Consider the following 16266-nt stretch of genomic DNA (forward strand, 5'->3'; position numbering starts at 1 on the left):
TACTGAGCTGGTACTGCTATGAATATTCTTTTATTTTGTGCCTTTTCTTGCACATGTGTATGTTTTCCCAAGTGTACAGGAGTTGAAGTGGGAAGTTGAACTAAATTTATATCTTCAATTTTTTCCAGATAGTTCCAACTTATTTTCCAAAGTTATTGTGTGATTCTACACTTCCACAAGTCATGCATGGAGTTTCTGTTGCTCCATATCCTTACCAATGGTGTCATATGACTGTTTAACATTGACCCACTCGTTAGAACTCTAATGGAATATCAAATTATGGTGCTAACTTTCATTTCTCTGCTTCTTAATTAGGCTGAACAACTTTTCATAAGTTTACAGGTGATTTGGATTACTTTTATTGCTACATTTTCTAAGTGAGGATATTTGCTCCTTTTTCTATTATGTTGTCTTTTACGTTCTTGTTGGTTTGTAGTATTTCTTCATATATTCGAGACACTAGTTCTTTGTCAAGTATTTGTAGTTGACTACCTTCTCCAAGCTTCTGGTTTGTTTTCCACTCTCATGTGATATCTTTTGGTAAAAATTGCTTCTTAATTTATTTTTTTTTGTATTTTTCTGAAGCTGGAAATGGGGAGAGACAGTCAGACAGACTCCCACATGCACCCCACCAGGATCCACCCAGCACGCCCACCAGGGGCGACGCTCTGCCCACCAGGGGACGATGCTCTGCCCCTCCAGGACGTCACTCTGCCGCAACCAGAGCCACTCTAGCGCCTGGGGCAGAGGCCAAGGAGCCATCCCCAGCACCCGGGCCATCTTTGCTCCAATGGAGCCTTGGCTGCGGGAGGGGAAGAGAGAGACAGAGAGGAAGGAGGGGAGGTGGAGAAGCAAATGGGCGCTTCTCCTATGTACCCTGGCCGGGAATTGAACCTGGGTCCCCCGCACACCAGGCCAATGCTCTACCGCTGAGCCAACCGGCCAGGGCCTGCTTCTTAATTTTAATGTAACCAAATTTATAAATTTTTCTTATGGTTAGTGCTTTTTTTAATTTTACCTTATCTTTTACCTTTTGACTCCACATGGAAATGACTTTTGTGCATGATAGAATATGTAAAGATACAATGTTATTTTCTTTTACTTGAATACCTAATTGTTTGAGCACCATTTACTGACAAGTCTGTCCTCCCACTCACTTGCAGTGCCAGTGTTATTCTAAATCAAGTATCTGTATATGTGTAAGTCACTGTTACACTTTCTCCTATGTTTTATTGGTCTTTTTATGTATCTCTGAAACAATACAACTATATATAATTACTACAGCTTGTCAATAATTTATATCTCATAAGGCAAAAATAAATTTATTGTATATACTTTGACCTTTGCACTTCCATATTTATTTTATAAACAACTTGTCAGTTTCTACAAACAAATATGATGAGATTTTCATTACAATTTTACTGTATCCTTATATTGGCTGGGAGAATAGAAATTTTTACAATATTGAACCTTTGGCTCATGACCTTTGGAAGCAGGGACAGAAAATCAGCTTAGGTAAGTGAAAACTTATGGTATGGGGTCCATGAATAACCTCTATCTCTCCTGCTATCTTTACTTCTACCATGTGCCCATCATGTAGCCAATGATCAAGGCTGGCTCAAGTCCACTGGTTGAGTTTTCTTACTTGGTTGTTCAGCATCTCTTCTGTGATGAATTATTCTGATGGTTTTCAATATATAACACAAAGATCTTCACATTCATTTTCATTTCCATATGTCCATCTATATACCTCTACCCAAGATGTCCTTGTCCCAGTTTTTCAATTTTATTCCTTTCAGGTCCCTGACCAGCCATTCAGGACATTCATCATTACCCATGTGTCTATATATTCCAATCAGAAGTCCCTTCTTTAACAAAAAGTGAATGAGCAGATTCACTGCTTCAAGCTCCACCCAATAAGTAAAAATTCTGACTTTAAAAATATATTTTCAGGATTTCCTTGACTTATTGAGTTAGCCAGTCAGATGTTTCCCTTCCTCCCCCCAAATTTTTAAATTGTTCCTCTTAATCTATACTCTATCAAAAAGAACAATAATTTTGGGTAGAATAAGCCAATTTTAAAATACATTATTAGCTTTTGATCTTTCTCAATATTCTGAACATTTCCTATAACACTGGAATGAGCTGTCCTTAAAACCAACAAAGTCATCCAACCCAACAGTTAATGTGAAGAAAGTTATTATATAAGTTCAATTTTTATCTTCTGGTTATTAGTTCACTTTTGTTTTCTACTAATTGAATCAATTTGGTAACATGAATTTCCAGAACATTGCCATCAATTTCTTCTATATTTATCTTAATTATTATATTACTATATGTCAACTCAGGCTACCACAACAAAATACCATAGACTGGGTATACCAACAAAATACCATAGACCCGGCCAGTTTGTTCTGTATTTAAGGAGCAAAAAGGTCCAAGAGAGGGAGAAGACTATATTGAAATCTGGGTACTTTAAAGTGTGTTTGCCTATACTTACCTGTTAAATCGTCATAAAATGGAAGAAAAGCTTTCCTTTTAAAAAACAATCTGAGTTAGCAAGAAAACCCAAGAAAGCGCCTTATATCAACAGAAGAGGATTCACTTAAACTAAAAAACCTAGGAAACTGTGTCCTTGACTTCTTCATAACCTTGCACAGTCTTGGAGCTCAGGTTCTGCTAGAACTGACCAATACTGCCAGGATTCTTGCAAGTCCCCAACCTGTGGTGCTGTGGCATGGTCCAGACAGCTCATTCACCAAGACATTTATACAAGTGGGTGTTCTTGGGACAGAACTGAGCCAAATGCAGAATCAAGAAGGAGGAGAAGGCAGCTGCCACTTTGGTCAGAAGTAGAAATAGATAGTGGGAGAGACGTCACAGTGATGGCACGGTAGGAAGCGATACCAAAAATCTCCCCATAAACTCAACAAGTTCTTCAACCAGAAACAGAAAAACGTATCCTTGGAGTCTTCAGATGCTTCACAACACACCCGAAGGTAGGATCGAGCGAAAGATTGGCTAAATATATGGTCAAACTCCGGGGGAAATAAGGAGTAAGAAATGCTCCGCCTTCCTCTCTAATCCAAACAGGATGGCTTTCACTGAGAATATAGAAACTAAGGCGGGCATAGGGAGTGGATAGTTCCAGGCTGTGGTACAAACAGCTAAACCAGGCTGTGGCACGGAGATCCAAGCCGTGGAAAAACCTGGGCAATTCAAGCTAACACGCATGCGCCAAACCCAGACAAAGAAAGACAAGTGGGGCAGCCATTTTCCGCATCTCCTGGTTGGCGTGGTTAGTGGGCAAGAGATTCCTACGAACACTTCAGGGGTGGGCGCCGCCTGTGCTAACCCACAGAGAAGCAGAGTCAGAGGCCTCTGTGTGGGCAAAAGCAGCATCTCCTAGGAGCCCCAGCGCCCTGAGGGGACCGGGCACAGGGAGGGAGCTGGAGCCAACTCCAACGGCGGAACTTTTCTGTGCGGGAGGAGGGCTTTCGCGGAGCGAGAGGCGTCCTGCCCGATCCTCATAATCTGGTCAGTGCGCACGCAAGCACGCAGAGTGGGCAGGAGATTCCTCCGAAATCCTCAGGGGTGGGCGCCCGTGTTTTCCCTCAGAGGAGCAGAGTCAGAGGCCTGTGAGCAGGCCAGGAGCGGAAGCCCCAGCACCCTGGGAAAGCCGCACGGGGACAGAGCGAAAGCCAATTCCAACCCAGTAACTTTTCCGTGTGGGCAGAGGGCTTTCTCGGAGTGAGAGGCGTCCCGCCTGAAACTCATAATCTGGTCAGTGCGCACACAGGAAGAGTGGACAGGAGATTCCTCCGAACTCCTCAGAGGTGGGCGCCCGTGTTTTTCCCACAGAGGAGCAGGTCTGTGAGCAGGCCAGGAGCGGAATCTCAGGCAGCCCTAACCCCTTGGGAAAGCCGCACGAGGATAGAGCAAAAGCCAATTCCAAAGCTCGATCTTTTCTGTGTGGGTAGGGATTTCACTCGAAGTGTGACCTGTCTGGTCTGACATCCTGGTGGGTGCGCACAGAGAGTGGGCAAGAGATTCCTCCGAACGCCTCAGGAGTGGGCACTCGAGTTATCCCACAGAGGGGCAGAACCAGAGGTCTTTGAGTGAGAGGAAGCCACGCTTGATTATGCTGGCAGGTCTGACTGACTGAGCCTTACTCAGAGCCCTGTGCTTAGTGGGAATAGAGTGGGGAGTTGCCAGCTCTTTGAGACTCTTACTATCCAGGCAGAGGCAGCAGCAACCCCATAGCTGGATTATCAGGCTTCTAATTGTGGAAGGAAAGACTAGGAGAGAGGCTCCAGGAACACTCTCACAGTGAGAGATCCTCTCACTGTTGGAGTCTATAAACACTAATGAACCTCGACTGCCAACGAGACTGAAGCCCAATACATGACATTACCATAGAGAATTATCAACTGCAAACCTCTTCCAGAGAGTGCCACAGGGGCAGAACCCGGGGTACAAAGTCACCAACCAGAAATACAGAAAAAAAAAAAGCAAGATGACAACCTCTCAAAATCAAGAATAATCTGCAGATTTTATAACCTATCCCATTGTATTATATTTGTTCGTCTGTGTCTCTTTTCTTCATTCTTGATTTTTTTTTCTACTCCAATTTGGTCATTTAATTCTCTCTCAGTCTTACTCTCGCCTCTCTTTGAACTACACTACCCATAAGTGTTACATCTCCCATTATCTTTTCTTTCCTCCTCCTTTCTCTCTTTGAGGGTTGCAATCCAAAACCCCTAACTCTCTCTTTCTCTCTCCTCCTTTTTCTTTATTCTTCTTTAAGTTGTTCCATCTTTTCTCTCTCTCTCTCTCTTTTCTCCCTCTATATTAGTCTCTTCCTCTCTCCTTTATGTCTTCTCTCATTCAAACTTCAATAACAAACAAATTATCTTATCTGGGACTCAAACTTAAGTTTGTGGCATTTTGGAGGGTTTTTACTTCACCTTTTTAACACATTAGCAGTGCTCCCATCCCTGGCTCTCCATTTTATCTAGTTCTTGTTCCACTAAATACAATAGTAATTTTTTAATTTTCCACCCCTTTTTCCTGTTTCCCTCTTATTCCTCTCATCATAACTCTGAGTCAGCCAACACCTAAAAGCAAATCATTTTATTCTTGACCCAAATTTTTTCCTAATTTGCTTTTTGTGGGTCTATACTGCTCCCCCCTTTTTTATATATAAAAATTTTTTTCTTGTATTTTTTTTCTTTTTTTTCTTTTTCCTTTACCCCTCTATTACTTCTCCCCAACTCAGGCCCTCCACTACAGGTATTGTTTGTTCTATTTAGTACAATATAATTCACAGTTCATCACAAGATTTTCTCAAAAAAGAGGGGAGAGGAGAGGAGAGGAAAAAAGGAGGGGAAGGAATTATTCCCTTTTTTTCCTCAAATTTTTATCTTATTTTATTTTTCTTTATTTAATGATTAATTTTTTTAAAAAAACGCGCAATTTTTTATTTTTATTTTTATTTTTTTATCCTTTTATTCCTTATAAAATCTCATTAATACTATCAAGAAAACCACCCTCAGATGCCATTAAAGAAGAGAAAATCGAATATCATGGATACAAAAGAAAGAGAGGTAACACAGAGAGATGAGGAAAAATCTATGGAGAAAAAATTTAAGATATTGGAAACCTTGGAGTTAAACGACAGAGAATTTAAAATAGAAATTCTAAAAATACTCAGAGATATACAAGAAAACACAGAAAGGCAATTTAGGGAGCTCAGAAAACAACTAGATGAACACAAAGAGTATATCTCCAAGGAAATTGAAACTATAAAAACAAATCAAACAGAGATGAAAAACTCAATTCATGAGCTGAAAAACGAGGTAACAAGCTTAGCTAATAGAACAGGCCAGATAGAAGAGAGGATCAGCGAAATAGAAGACAAGCAACTTGAGGCTCAACAAAGAGAAGAAGAAAGAGATTCAAAAATTAAAAAAAATGAAATAGCCCTACAGGAATTATCTGACTCCATCAAAAAGAATAACATAAGAATAATAGGTATATCAGAGGGAGAAGAGAGATAAAATGGAATGGAGAACATACTCAAACAAATAATAGATGAGAACTTCCCAAGCCTCTGGAAAGTACTAAAACCTCAAATTCTAGAAGCAAACAGAACTCCAAGTTTTCTTAACCCCAACAAACCTACTTCAAGGCACATCATAATAAAGATGACACAAACCAATGACAAAGAAAAAATTCTCAAGGCAGCCAGGGAAAAGAAGAATACAACATATAAAGGAAGGCCCAATAAATTATCATAAGATTTCTCAACAGAAACTCTACAAGCTAGAAGAGAGTGGACCCCAATATTTAAAGTCTTGAAAGAGAGAAACTTTCAGCCACGAATACTATACCCATCAAAGCTAACCTTCAAATATGAAGGAGAAATAAAAACATTCACAGATACAGAAAAGATGAGAGAATTTATTACCAGAAAACCCCCACTCCAGGAAATACTAAAAGGGGTTCTCCAATCAGATACAAAGAATAAAAAAAACAACAACAAAGCCACAAGTAAAAGCTCCAAGAAAAACATAACAAAACCAACTTTAAACTGTGACAAAAATAAGAAAGGGGAGGAGAGGATGAAGATTAACAGTAGCAAAGGGCGATGGAGGGCAAAAGTACTCACAAAATAGTTTGCTACAATGAACAGGGTAGGGACCCTTTTCATTACTTAATGGTAACCACCATTGAAAAAACCACCACAGAAGCACATGATTTAAAAAAGATAGCAACAGAGGAAAGATGTATGGAACACAACCAAATAAAAACAAAAGATAGAAAAACGAAAGAGAAGAATCAAACAAGGCACAAAACTAACAGAAAGCAATCTATAAAATGGCAATGAGGAACTCACAAGTGTCAATAATTACACTAAATGTAAACAGATTAAACTCACCAATAAAAAGGCACAGAGTAGCCGAATGGATTAAAAAAGAAAATCCAACTGTATGCTGCCTACAAGAAACTCATCTAAGTAACAAGGATAAAAACAAATTCAAAGTGAAAGGCTGGAAAACAATACTCCAAGCAAATAACATCCACAAAAAAGCAGGCGTAGCAATACTCATATCTGATGATGCTGACTACAAGACAGCAAAAGTACTCAGAGACAAAAATGGCCATTTCATAATGGCTAAGGGGACACTGAATCAAGAAGACATAACAATTCTTAATATATATGCACCAAACCAAGGAGCACCAAAATATATAAGACAGCTACTTATTGACCTTAAAACAAAAACTGACAAAAATACAATCATACTTGGAGACCTCAATACATCGCTGACGGCTCTAGATCAGTCATCCAAACAGAGAATCAACAAAGACATAGTGGCCTTAAACAAAACACTAGAGCACCTGGATATGATAGACATCTACAGGACATTTCATCCCAAAGGGACTGAGTATACATTTTTCTCCAGTGTACATGGATCATTCTCAAGAATTGACCGTATGCTGGGCCACAAAAACAACATCAGCAAATTCAGAAAAATTGAAGTTGTACCAAGCATATTTTCTGATCATAAAGCCTTGAAACTAGAATTCAACAGCAAAAAAGAGGGAAAAAATCCCACAAAAATGTGGAAACTAAACAACATACTTTTAAAGAATGAATGGGTCAAAGAAGAAATAAGTGCAGAGATCAAAAGATACATACAGACAAATGAAAATGATAATACGACATATCAGAATCTATGGGATGCAGCAAAAGCAGTGATAAGAGGGAAGTTCATATCACTTCAGGCATATATGAACAAACAAGAGAGAGCCCAAGTGAACCACTTAACTTCACACCTTAAGGAACTAGAAAAAGAAGAACAAAGACAACCCAAAACCAGCCGAAGAAAGGAGATAATAAAAATCAGAGCAGAAATAAATGAAAAAGAGAACAGAAAAACTATATAAAAAATTAATAGAACAAGGAGCTGGTTTTTTGAAAAAATCAACAAAATGGACAAACCCTTGGCAAGACTTACCAAGGAAAAAAGAGAAAGAACTCATATAAACAAAATCCAAAATGAAAGAGGAGAAATCACCACGGACATCGTAGATATACAAAGAATTATTGTAGAATACTATGAAAAACTTTATGCCACTAAATTCACCAACCTAGAAGAAATGGATAAATTCCTAGAACAATACAACCTTCCTAGACTGAGTCAAGAAGAAGCAGAAAGCCTAAACAGACCTATTAGTAGAGAAGAAATAGAAAAAACCATTAAAAACCTCCCCAAAAATAAAAGTCCAGGCCCAGACGGCTATACCAGCGAATTTTATCAAACCTTCAAAGAAGACTTGGTTCCTATTCTACAGAAAGTCTTCCAAAAAATTGAAGAAGAAGCAATACTTCCAAACACGTTTTATGAGGCAAACATAACCCTTATACCAAAACCAGGCAAGGATGGCACAAAAAAAGAAAACTACACACCAATATCTCTAATGAATACAGATGCTAAAATACTAAACAAAATACTAGCAAATCGAATACAACAACATATTAAAAAAATAATACATCATGATCATGTGTTATTCATCCCAGAATCTCAAGGATAGTTCAACATACGCAAAACGGTTAACGTAATACACCATATCAACAAAACAAAGAACAAAAACCACATGATCTTATCAATAGATGCAGAAAAGGCTTTTGATAAAATACAACACAATTTTATGTTTAAGACTCTCAACAAAATGGGTATAGAAGGAAAATATCTCAACATGATAAAGGCCATATATGATAAACCATCAGCTAACATCATACTAAATGGCACAAAACTGAAGGCTTTCTCCCTTAAATCAGGAATAAAACAGGGTTGTCCATTCTCTCCACTCTTATTTAATGTGGTACTAGAGGTTCTTGCCACAGCAATCAGACAAGACAAAGAAATAAAAGGCATCCATATCGGAAAAGAAGAAGTAAAGGTATCACTTTTTGCAGATGATATGATCCTATACATCGAAAACCCCAAAGAATCCACAAAAAGACTTCTAGAAAAAATAAGCCAATACAGTAAGGTCGCAGGATACAAAATTAACATACAGAAGTCAATAGCCTTTCTATATGCCAACATTGAAACATCTGAGAATGAATTCAAAAGAATAATCCCCTTCACGATTGCAACAAAAAAAATAAAATACCTAGGAATAAACATAACAAAGAATGTAAAGGACTTATATAATGAAAACTATAAACCATTGTTAAGGGAAATCGAAAAAGACATTATGAGATGGAAGAATATACCTTGTTCTTGGTTAGGTAGAATAAATATAATCAAGATGGCCATATTACCCAAAGCTATATACAAATTTAATGCAATTCCCATCAAAATTCCAATGACATTTTTTAAAGAAATGGAGCAAAAAATAATCAGATTTATATGGAACTATAAAAAGCCCCGAATAGCCAAAGCAATCCTAAAGAAAAGGAATGAAGTTGGGGGCATTACAATACCTGACTTCAAACTCTATTATAGGGCCACAACAATCAAAACAACATGGTATTGGCAGAAAAATAGACACTCAGACCAATGGAACAGAATAGAAAGCCTAGAAATAAAACCACATATATATAGTCAAATAATTTTTGATAAAGGGGCCAACAACACTCAATGGAGAAAAGAAAGCCTCTTCAACAAATGGTGCTGGGAAAACTGGAAAGCCACATGCAAAAGAATGAAGCTGGACTACAGTTTGTCCCCCTGTACTAAAATTAACTCAAAATGGATCAAAGATCTAAACATAAGACCTGAAACAATAAAGTACATAGAAGAAGACATAGGTACCAAACTCATGGACCTGGGCTTTAAAGAGCATTTTATGAATTTGACTCCACAGGCAAGAGAAGTGAAAGCAAAAATTAATGAATGGGACTACATCAGACTAAGAAGTTTTTGTTCAGCAAGAGAAATTGATAACAAGATAAACAGACAGCCAACTAATTGGGAAATGATATTTTTAAACACCTGCTCAGATAAGGGCCTAATATCCAAAATATACAAAGAACTCGTAAAACTCAACGACAAACAAACAAACAATCCAATAAAAAAATGGGAAGAGGATATGAACAGACACTTCTCCCAGGAAGAAATACAAATGGCCAACAGATATATGAAAAGATGCTCATCTTCTTTAGTTATTAGAGAAATGCAAATCAAAACTGCAATGAGATACCACCTCACACCTGTTAGACTAGCTATTATTAACAAGACAGGTAATAGCAAATGTTGGAGAGGTTGTGGAGAAAAAGGAACCCTCATCCACTGTTGGTGGGAATGTAAAGTAGTACAACCATTATGGAAGAAAGTATGGTGGTTCCTCAAAAAACTGAAAATAGAACTACCTTATGACCCAGCAATCCCTCTACTGGGTGTATACCCCAAAAACTCAGAAACATTGACTTGTAAAGACACATGCAGCCCCATGTTCATTGCAGCATTGTTCACAGTGGCCAGGACATGGAAACAACCAAAAAGCCCATCAATAGATGACTGTATAAAGAAGATGTGGCACATATACACTATGGAATACTACTCAGCCATAAGAAATGATGACATCGGATCATTTATAGCAAAATGGTGGGATCTTGACAACATTATACGGAGTGAAATAAGTAAATCAGAAAAAAACCAGGAACTGCATTTTTCCATACGTAGATGGGACATAAAAGTGAGACCAAGAGACATTGATAAGAGTGTGGTGGTTATGGGGGGAGGGGGGAGAGGGAGAGGGAAGGGGGAGGGGGAGGGGCACAAAAAGAACTAGATAGAGGGTGACAGGACAATCTGACTTTGGGTGATGGGTATGCAACATAATTGAACTTTAAGATAACCTGGACATATTATCTTTGAATATATGTATCTTGATTTACTGATGTCACCCCATTAAAAATAAATACAATAAAAAAAAACCATAGTGACCCTCAAGCAGGATAAATACATGGAAAACCACATCTATATATATATATAATAAAATGTATGAAAACAAGGGAAAAAAAAGAAGTAGAAATAAAGAGATTTATCACAGGTTTCCTTGAAATAGCCATTTCTCTTTATGTACTTGAAATGTGACATACTTGTAATTATCGAGATATATGTAGATTGCCATGAGTAGGTTTGTGGTAGTTCAGAAAATTCAGAGTTCTGTTTGCTTCTTGAATGTGAAGCTTTAGTTCTTTCCACAGGCTTGGGAAGTTCTCATCTATTATTTGTTTGAATATGTTCTCCATTCCACTTTCTCTCTCTTCTCCCTCTGATATACCTATTATTCTTATGTTATTCTTTTTGGTGGAGTCAGACAATTCCTGTAGGGCTTTCTCATTTTTTAAAATTTTTTAGTCTCTTTCTTCTTCCCTCTGTTGTGCCTGAAGTTGCTTGTCTTCTGTGTCACTAATCCTACCTTCTATCTAGCCTGTTCTATTAGCTAAGCTTGTTACCTTGTTTTTCAGTTCATGAATTGAGTTTTTCATTTCTGTTTGATTTGTTTTTATACTTTCAATTTCCTTGGTAATATATTCTTTGTATTCATTGAATTGTTTTCTGAGCTCCCTAAATTGCCTTTCTATGTTTTCTTGTATATCTCTGAGTATTTTTTAGGATTTCTATTTTAAATTCTCTGTCATTTAGCTCCAAGGTTTCCAATATATTAAATTTTTCTCCATAGATTTTTCTTCATCTATCTGTGCTACATCTCTGTCTTTTGTATCCATGTTATTCGATTTCCTTTTTCTTAATAGCATCTGAGGGTGGTTTTGTTGATAACACTTAGTTTTCAGTGTGTGGGACGTCTAGACGCTCCAAGGATAGATTTTTCTGTCTCTGATTGAAGAACTTGTTGAAATTTGGGGGAGATTTATTGGTAGCACTCCTCACGGTGCCATTTCTCTCACGTCACTCTCTATTTCCCTTGCCAATGGAGATAAATCAGCAAATATATTGCTGCGAGAGATGTCAGAGAGCTTACTGCCTATGTTTTCTTCTAAGATGCTTATGGTTTCATGACTTACATTTAAGTCTTTTATCCATTTTGTGTTTATTTTTGTGAATGGTGTGAGTTGGTGGTCTAGTTTCATTTTTTTGCAGGTAGCTGACCAATTTTCTCAACACCATTTGTTAAAGAGACTGTCATTACTCCATTGTATGCTATCACCACTCTTGTCAAATATCAATTGTTCATAAAGGTGTGGGTTTATTTCTGGGTTCTCTGTTCTGTTACATTGATCTATATGCATGGTCTTTTTTAACTTAATTAATTAATTAATTCATTTTAGATAAGAGAGAGAGAGAGAGAGAAAGAGAGAAGTGGGGGAGGAGCAGAAAGCATCAACTCCCATATGTGCCTTGACTGGGCAAGCCCAGGGTTTTGAACCGGCAACCTCAGCAGTCCAGGTCGACGCTTTATCCACTGCGCCACCACAGGCCAGGATATATGCCTGTTCTTATGCCAGTGCCAAGCTGTTTTGAGTACAGTCGCCTTGTAGTATAACTTAATATCAGGAAGTGTGATACCACCCACTTTATTCTTCCTTTTCAAGATTGCTGAGGCTATTCATGTTCGTTTTTGGTTCCATATAAATTTTTTGGAATATTTGTTCTATATTTTTGAAGTATGTCCTTGGTATTTTAATAGGAATTGCATTGAATTTATAAGTCGCTTTGGGTAATATGGACATTTTAATAATGTTTATTCTTCCAAGCAATGAACACGGTATAAGCTTCCACTTGTTGTATCTTCCTTAATTTCTTTTATCAATGTTTTATAGTTTTCTGAGTACAAGTCTTTAAACTGCTTGGTTAAATTTACTCCTAGGTATTTTTTTGTTGTTGCAGTAGTGAAGGCAATTTTCTTAATTTCTCTTTCAGACAGATCATTGTTGGTGTGTAAAAATGCCTCTGATTTCTGAGTATTAATTTTATATCCTGCCACTTTGCTGAATTCATTTGTCATGTCCAGTAGTTTTTTGACTGTGTGACTTTAGGGTTTTCTAGGTACAGTATCATATCATCAGCAAATAACAATAGTTTTACTTCTTCTTTTCCAATTTGGATGCCTTTTATTTCTTCTTCTTGTCTGCTTGTTGTGGCTAGGACTTCCAGAACTATATTGAATAAGAGTGGTGAAAGGGGGCACCCCTGCCTTGTTCCTGATCTTAAGGGGATTGCTTTTACTTTTTGCCCATTGAGTATGATGTTGGCTGTGGGCCTGTCATAGATGGCTTTTATCATGTTGAGGTATATTCCCTGTATTACCACTTTGCTGAGAGTTTTGATCATAAGTGGGTGATGGATTTTATTGAATGCTTTTTCTGCATCTATTGATATTATCATGTGGTTTTTGTCCTTCATTTTGTTTATGTGAAGAATCACATTGATTGATTTGCAAATATTGTCCAAGCCTTGCCTCCCCAAAATGAATCCCACTTGATCATGGTGTATGATTTTTTTCATGTATTGCTGGATCCAGTTTGCTAATATTTTGTTGAGAATTTTAGCATCTAAATTGATCAGGGATATTGGCCTATAGTTTTCTTTCTTTGTGTTGTCTTTGCCTGGTTTTGGAATCAGTATTATGCTTGCCTCATAAAAGGAGCTTGGAAGTTTTCCCTCCTCTTGAATTTTTTGAAATAGCTTGAGAAGTATAGGAGTTAGTTCTTCTTTGAATGTTTGGTAGAATTCTCCCATGAAACCATCTGGCCCAGGGCTTTTGTTTGTTGGGATTTTTATGGATAACTGTTTTGATCTCATTTGTTGTAATTGGTCTATTTAGGTTTTCTGATTCTTCCAGATTGATTTTTGAAAGATTACATTTTTCAAGGAATTTGTCCATTTTACCTAGGTTGTCTAATTTTTTGGCATACAGTTCTTCATAGTATTTTCTTATAATTCTTTGTATTTCTGCTGAGTCAGTTGTTACTTCACCCTAATTTCTAATTTTATTTATTTGAATCCTTTCTCTTTTTTTCTTGGTGAGTCTGGCTAAGGGTTCATTGATCTTGTTTACTTTTTCAAAGAATCAGCTCTTCATTTCATTGATCCTCTGTATTGTTTTTTTAATTTCTGTGTCATTTATTTCTGCTCTGATCTTTATTATTTTCTTTCTTCTACTTACTCTAGCCTTTACTTGCTGTTATTTTTCTAGTTCTTTTAGTTGTAGGATTAAGGTTTTGTTTGGTTTTTTTTCTGAGGTTTTTTAGCCTCTTAAGGTATGCTTATAATTAATGCTATGAACTTCCTTCTCAGGACTGCTTTTGCTGTGTCCCACAGATTTTGAGTTGTATGTTTATTTTCATTTGTTTCAAGGAAATTTCTTATTTCTTCCTTGATCTCATTGTTAACCCAGTTTGTTTCCAAGTGGTTGAGTGTTTTTCAGTTTTCTTATTGTAGTTGATTTCTAGTTTCATGCCACTGTGATCAGAGAAGATGCTTGATATGGTTTCAATCTTCTTAAATTTGTTGAGACTCGTTTTATGTCCTAATATGTGGTCTATCCTAGAGAACACTTGAAAAGAATGTATATTCTGCTGCTTTAGAGTGGAAGGTTCTGAAGATATCTATTAAATCCAGTTGATGTAGTGTATCCCTTAATTCTGTTGTTTCTTTGTTAATTTTTTTTCTTGAGGATCTATCCATTGATGTTAGTAGGGTATTGAAATCCCCTACTATTATACTATTGCTGTTGATCTCTCCCTTTATGACCATCAAAATCTGCTTTATATATTCGGGTGCTCCTATATTAGGTGCACATATATTTATAATGGTAATCTCTTCCTGTTGGATTACTCCCTTTATCATTATGTGGTGATCTTCTTTATCCCTTACCATAGTCTTTGTTTTAAAGTCCATTTTGTCAGATATTAATATTGCTACCTCAGCTTTTTAAATTTCCATTTGCATGAAATGTTTTTTTTTCATCCTTTTACTTTCAGTCTATGTGTATCTTTTTTTTTTTTTTTTTTTGAGGTTTGTCTCCTGTAGACAGCATATGTACGGGTCCTGTTTTTTTATCCATTCAGCTACCCTATGTCTTTTGATTGGAGCATTTAATCCATTTATATTTAAGGCTATTATTGATATGTAGTTGTTTATTGCCATTTTATTCTTTAAAGTTATATTCCTCTTTTAATATATTCTTTTTCCCCTTTGTTCTGTTTACTACAGGCCCCTTAACATTTCTTGCAGCATTGGTTTGGTTGTAATGAATTCCTTGAATTTTTTTTTTGTCTGGCAAACTTTTTATTTCTCCTGCAATTTTAAACAATATCCTTGCTGGATAAAGTAGTCTTGGTTGTAGGCTCTTGTTCTCCATTACTTTGATTATTTCTTGCCATTCTTTTCTGGCCTACGTGTTTCTGTTGAGAAGACGGATGTTATCTTTATGGGGGCTCCTTTGTAGGTGATAGCCTTTTTTTTCTAGCAGCTTTTAATATTTTCTCTTTATCACTTAGCTTTGGTATTATAATTATGATGTGTCTTGGTGTAGATTTTTTGGGTTTCTCTTTAATGGAATTCTCTGTGCTTCTTGAACTTGTGTGACTTTTTCCTGCATTAATTTAGGGAAGTTTTCAGCTATGATTTCATTTAACAAGGTCTCTCACCCTTGTTTTTTCTCTTCATCAGGAACCCTTATGATGCGAATGTTGTTTCTCTTTAGGTTGTCACAGAGCTCTCTTAGAGTGTCCTCAGATTTTTTCAGTCTCTTTTCTTTTTGCTGTTCTGCTTCCATGCTTTCACTTATCTTGTCCTCTAAGTTGCTGATTCAATCCTCTGCTTCATCCAGCCTGCTTTTAATTCCTTCCAGTGTAGTCTTCATTTCTGATATGGTGTTTGTCATTTCTGTCTGGTTCCTCTTTATGATTTCTGTGTCCTTTTTGATGCTTTCAGTTTCTTTATTGAAGTGTTCTTTAAGTCCATTCATTGTAGCTGTAGCTTTGAGATCTTTAAACATCCTAAAAATCATTATTTTATACTCTGCATCCGGTAATTTGATTACTTCTAATTTGTCCAAGACTTTTATCAGAGGATTTATCTTGTTGAAGCATATGACTTATGCTTCTCTGCCTACCCATTATTCTCTATGATTTGTAGGCTTCTTTCAGCTCTCACCTCCTTACGTAGTAGAGTCTCTTTGAAGTTTTGATTTGTTTGTTTTCTTCTCAGTTTTCTTAACTCAGTGGTAGTCTTGTTTACTGATCTTAGCAAGGGGCTTATTTGAAGCTGTATCCAGAAA

The sequence above is a fragment of the Saccopteryx bilineata genome, chromosome 1, assembly GCF_036850765.1.
Source record: "Saccopteryx bilineata isolate mSacBil1 chromosome 1, mSacBil1_pri_phased_curated, whole genome shotgun sequence".
Taxonomy (NCBI): Eukaryota; Metazoa; Chordata; class Mammalia; order Chiroptera; family Emballonuridae; genus Saccopteryx; species Saccopteryx bilineata.